A 6,000-nucleotide genomic window follows, 5' to 3' on the forward strand; every position below is an offset into this window, starting at 1 on the left:
GCTCCAGAGCACTCAGGACCTCAGACTGGGGCGAAGGTTCACAGCCAAGACAACGCAGGAGTGGCTTCGGGACAAGTCTCTGAATATCCTTGAGTGTCCCAGCCAGAGCCTGGTCTTAAACCCGAATGAACATCTCTGGAGAGACCTGAAAATAGCTGTGCAGCAACGCTCCCCATCCAACCTGACAGAGCTTGAGAGGATCTGCAGAGAAGAATGGGAGAAACTCCCCAAATAAAGGTGTGCCAAGTTTGTAGCATCATACCCAAGAAGACACAAGGCTGTAATTGCTGGCAAAGGTGCTTGAACAAAGTAATGAGTAAAGGGTCTGAATACCTATGTAAATGTTATATTTTTAATTTTTAATTTTTAATAAATTAGCAAAAATGTCTAAACCTGGTTTTTCTTTGTCATTATGGGGTATTTGTGTGTGGATTGATGAGGGAGGAAAAAAACGATTGAATCAATTTTAGTATAAGGCTGTAACCTAACAGAATGTGGGGTTCAAAGTCGAGGGGTCTGAATACTTTCTGAAGACACTGTATATACAGTTGAAATCGGAAGTTTACATACACTTAGGTTGGAGTCATTAAAACTCGTCTACTTTGTGCATGACACAAGTAATTTTTCCAACAATTGTTTACAGACAGATTATTTCACTTATAATTCACTGTATCACAATTCCAGTGTGTCAGATGTTTACATACACTAAGTTGACTGTGCATTTAAACAGCTTGAAAAATTCCAGAAAATGATGTCATGGCTTTAGAAGCTTCTGATAGGCTAATAGACATAATTTGAGTCAATTGGAGGTGTACCTGTGGATGTATTTCAAGGCCTACCTTCAAACTCAGTGCCTCTTTGCTTGACATCATGTGAAAATCCAAATAAATCAGCCAAGACCTCAGAAAAAAAGTAACAGTATCTGGTGTGGCCACCAGCTGCATTAAGTACTGCAGTGCATCTCCTCCTCATGGACTGCACCAGATTTGCTGTGAGATGTTACCCCACTCTTCCACCAAGGCACCTGCAAGTTCCCGGACATTTCTGGGGGGAATGGCTCTAGCCCTCACCCTCCGATCCAACAGGTCCCAGACGTGCTCAATGGGATTGAGTTCTGGGCTCTTCGCTGGCCATGGCAGAACACTGACATTCCTGTCTTGCAGGAAATCACGCACAGAACGAGCAGTATGGCTGGTGGCATTGTCTTGCTGGAGGGTCATGTCAGGATGAGCCTGCAGGAAGGGTACCACATGAGGGAGGAGGATGTCTTCCCTGTAACGCACAGCGTTGAGATTGCCTGCAATGACAACATGCTCATTCCGATGATGCTGTGATACACCGCCTCAGACCATGACAGACCCTCCACCTCCAAATCGATACCGCTCCAGAGTACAGGCCTCGGTGTAACGCTCATTCCTTCAACGATAAACACGAATCCGACCATCAACCCTGGTTACAGAAAACCGCGACAGTGAAGGGCACTTTTTGCCAGTCCTGTCTGGTCCAGCGACGGTGAGTTTGTGCCCATAGGCGACGTTGTTGCCGGTGATGTCTGGTTAGGACCTGCCTTACAACAGGCCTACAGGCCCTCAGTCCAGCCTCTCTCAGCCTATTGCGGACAGTCTGAGCACTGATGGAGGGATTGTGCGTTCCTGGTGTAACTCGGGCAGTTGTTGTTGCCATCCTGTACCTGTCCCGCAGGTGTGATGTTCGGATGTACCGATCCTTTGCAGGTGTTGTTACACGTGGTCTGACACTGCGAGGACGATCAGCTGTCCGTCCTTTCTCCCTGTAGCGCTGTCTTAGGCGTCTCACAGTACATGGCCAGTGCAATTTATTGTCCTGGCCACATCTGCAATCCTCATGCCTCCTTGCAGCATGCCTAAGGCACGTTCACGCAGATGAGCAGGGACCCTGGGCATCTTTCTTCTGGTGTTTTTCAGAGTCAGTAGAAATGCCTCTTTAGTGTCCTAAGTTTTCATAACTGTGACCTTAATTGCCTACCGTCTGTAAGCTGTTAGTGTCTTAACGATCGTTCCACAGGTGCATGTTCATTAATTGTTTATGGTTCGTTGAACAAGCATGGGAAACAGTGTTTAAACCCTTTACAATTAAGATCTGTGAAGTTATTTGGATTTTTACGAAATATCTTTGAAAGACAGGGTCCTGAAAAAGGGACTTTTCTTTTTTTGCTGAGTTTATATCAAGCAAGTATTTTTATATTCCACAAGTATTATCAAATGAACTGTTTTGTACAGATCATTATCAGTGTGACGAGTACTGAGGATACGAAGAGGCAGGACACAGACGCAGGAATTAACAAGGTAAAGGTTTACTTAACAATGAGAAAGAGAATAACAACGCACGCATAAATGACACGACGCAATTACAATTACACATAACAATGAACGAACAGTCCACGGCTATATAGTGGTGGTGATGAGGTGCAGGTGCGCTGGAGGTGATTAGGGTGCGTTGGGTTTCCATTCCTGTGTTTGCCGAGGTGGTGCGCTCAGACCGGTGGCTCAGTAGACCGGCGAATCAGAGCACCGGAGGGGAGCAACGGGAGGAGACGTGACAATCAGACTCAAGTTCTATGTCGTGGAGCTCCGCCCCATAGGGGAGTACAGGTGTCCCTATAAAAGGGGATGCTTCCCCTCAATCAGCCTTCCAGTATCTTCACAACTTGGACTGGACTGAAGAAGCCGAAGAGAAGAAGAGAAGACTCAGGACGAACCCGCTGTCGATTTCCAAAGTCCGGAGATTTTCCACCCCCAAAAGCTATTTTCAGAGCTCAATGTCGCTGCTCCTCCATGGCGGCTGTGGACTCACACGACTTACAGTGGGGGAAAAAAGTATTTAGTCAGCCACCAATTGTGCAAGTTCTCCCACTTAAAAAGATGAGAGAGGCCTGTAATTTTCATCATAGGTACACGTCAACTATGACAGACAAACTGAGAAAAAAAAATCCAGAAAATCACATTGTAGGATTTTTAATGAATTTATTTGCAAATTATGGTGGAAAATAAGTATTTGGTCACCTACAAACAAGCAAGATTTCTGGCTCTCACAGACCTGTAACTTCTTCTTTAAGAGGCTCCTCTGTCCTCCACTCGTTACCTGTATTAATGGCACCTGTTTGAACTTGTTATCAGTATAAAAGACACCTGTCCACAACCTCAAACAGTCACACTCCAAACTCCACTATGGCCAAGACCAAAGAGCTGTCAAAGGACACCAGAAACAAAATTGTAAACCTGCACCAGGCTGGGAAGACTGAATCTGCAATAGGTAAGCAGCTTGGTTTGAAGAAATCAACTGTGGGAGCAATTATTAGGAAATGGAAGACATACAAGACCACTGATAATCTCACTCGATCTGGGGCTCCACGCAAGATCTCACCCCGTGGGGTCAAAATGATCACAAGAACGGTGAGCAAAAATCCCAGAACCACACGGGGGGACCTAGTGAATGACCTGCAGAGAGCTGGGACCAAAGTAACAAAGCCTACCATCAGTAACACACTACGCCGCCAGGGACTCAAATCCTGCAGTGCAAGACGTGTCCCCCTGCTTAAGCCAGTACATGTCCAGGCCCATCTGAAGTTTGCTAGAGTGCATTTGGATGATCCAGAAGAGGATTGGGAGAATGTCATATGGTCAGATGAAACCAAAATATAACTTTTTGGTAAAAACTCAACTCGTCGTGTTTGGAGGACAAAGAATGCTGAGTTGCATCCAAAGAACACCATACCTACTGTGAAGCATGGGGGTGGAAACATCATGCTTTGGGGCTGTTTTTCTGCAAAGGGACCAGGACGACTGATCCGTGTAAAGAAAATAATTAATGGGGCCATGTATCGTGAGATTTTGAGTGAAAACCTCCTTCCATCAGCAAGGGCATTGAAGATGAAACGTGGCTGGGACTTTCAGCATGACAATGATCCCAAACACACCGCCCGGGCAACGAAGGAGTGGCTTCGTAAGAAGCATTTCAAGGTCCTGGAGTGGCCTAGCCAGTCTCCAGATCTCAACCCCATAGAATATCTTTGGAGGGAGTTGAAAGTCCGTGTTGCCCAGCAACAGCCCCAAAACATCACTGCTCTAGAGGAGATCTGCATGGAGGAATGGGCCAAAATACCAGCAACAGTGTGTGAAAACCTTGTGAAGACTTACAGAAAACGTTTGACCTGTGTCATTGCCAACAAAGGGTATATAACAAAGTATTGAGAAACTTTTGTTATTGACCAAATACTTATTTTCCACCATAATTTGCAAATAAATTCATTAAAAATCCTACAATGTGATTTTCTGGATTTTTTTTCTCATTTTGTCTGTCATAGTTGACGTGTACCTATGATGACAATTACAGGCCTCTCTCATCTTTTTAAGTGGGAGAACTTGCACAATTGGTGGCTGACTAAATACTTTTTTTCCCCACTGTATGTGTCGTGTGCTTAGGATCACAGCACGCTAGGAGCGGCCTCACAGATCCCCCACTATGTGCCAGCTGTGCCCTCCTTTCTTTAAAGGAGAGGAAGCAGAGATAGGCATTTTTTCGGGAGGATATCCATCTAGAGGACGTGCTATCGGTGTTAGACTCAGCTTCTGAGGCATCATCTGAGGGCACCGACTCAGGAGATGACAGGGATATTGGGGAGGAAATGGATATTCCATTGGACCAATCCATTACACTGACCCAGCCATTTAAGACCCCTTTCCCTCAGGAAAGTGTGAGGTCATTTACATCCTTGGGCGATGACGACACGGGCTCTGAATTTTCAGCAGCCCCGTCCTACGCCACAGCCTCTCTGCGCTCTGATTTCCCAGGGCTCATTGAGAGGGCTGCTAAGCGGCTGGAGATTAAGGTGCCCCCCATTCCCTCCAACCCAGAAGTGGACATGATGGAGGGCGGCCCTTACTCTCGGCCTAGGAGGGTGGCAGAGCCCTTAGCTCCTGCCATGCCCTCGCTTAGTATGTGGAGGGCTCATGGGAGGCACCCTTGGCGGCGCGTTCGCCGGCCAAGACGTACCTTCCGTTTACCAGAATGGACGGAAGACAGCAGGGCTTTTGAAAGGGAATCCCCAGACTCGAGAGCGCCATGGCTGCGTACCTCGTTCCGGGTTTGAGTCCTTGGCCCTCGTCTAAAAAGGCCACTCTGCCTACTTTCTCCCCCTGGCTAGACCAGACACTGGAGAAGGGTTATGCCATCCAATTTCATCGGACCCCTCCCCCATTCAGGGGGGTGGTGGAGACGGTGATGAAAACGCAGGAAAAAGTTGCCGATCTCGTTACAGGGATTACGGAACTTTTGGTGAAGGAGGCGGTCACAGTAGCTCCCTGGGAGCAAAGGAACAGGGGGCTATATTCGCCCTACTTCCTGGTGCCCAAAAAGACGGGGGGAATGAGGCCAATATTGGATCTACGCGTTCTCAACAAGAGCGTAGCCATGCGGCCCTTTCGAATGCTGACGACAAAATTTCTGCTGGAATGTGTCCAGAGGAGAGACTTTTGTACAAGCATAGACCTGAAGGACGCGTAATTTCATGTGCCGGTACATCCGCGTCACAGGAAGATTCTGCGTTTCGCTTTTCAGGGGGCGGCGTACGAATACACAAGGATGCCATTCGGGTAAGCCCTGGCACCTTGCACGTTTTCCAAATATGTGGAGGCGGCAATAGCACCGTTACGACGTCAGGGGATAAGGGTTTTAGCCTACCAAGATGACTTACTGGTTCTCGCCCCGTCAGCAGAGCTGGCGATCACACACACGACACAGACAGTGATTTATCTCACGCGTCTGGGGGTTCGCTGTGAATGGGGATACAGCTAGACACTGTAATGATGAGGGCTCGAATTTCGGATCCTCGACGGGCTGCCCTGTTGCTAGCCCTACGAAGGTTTCATCTGAAATTACACAGTAACAGCGCTTTCGGTCATGTCACTCTTGGTCTCATGTCGTCGGTCCATTCCGTTGTTCCACTGGGACTTATGCCAGTAA

This window comes from Coregonus lavaretus, assembly GCF_964263955.1.
Source record: "Coregonus lavaretus genome assembly, chromosome: 13".
Classification (NCBI taxonomy): Eukaryota; Metazoa; Chordata; class Actinopteri; order Salmoniformes; family Salmonidae; genus Coregonus; species Coregonus lavaretus.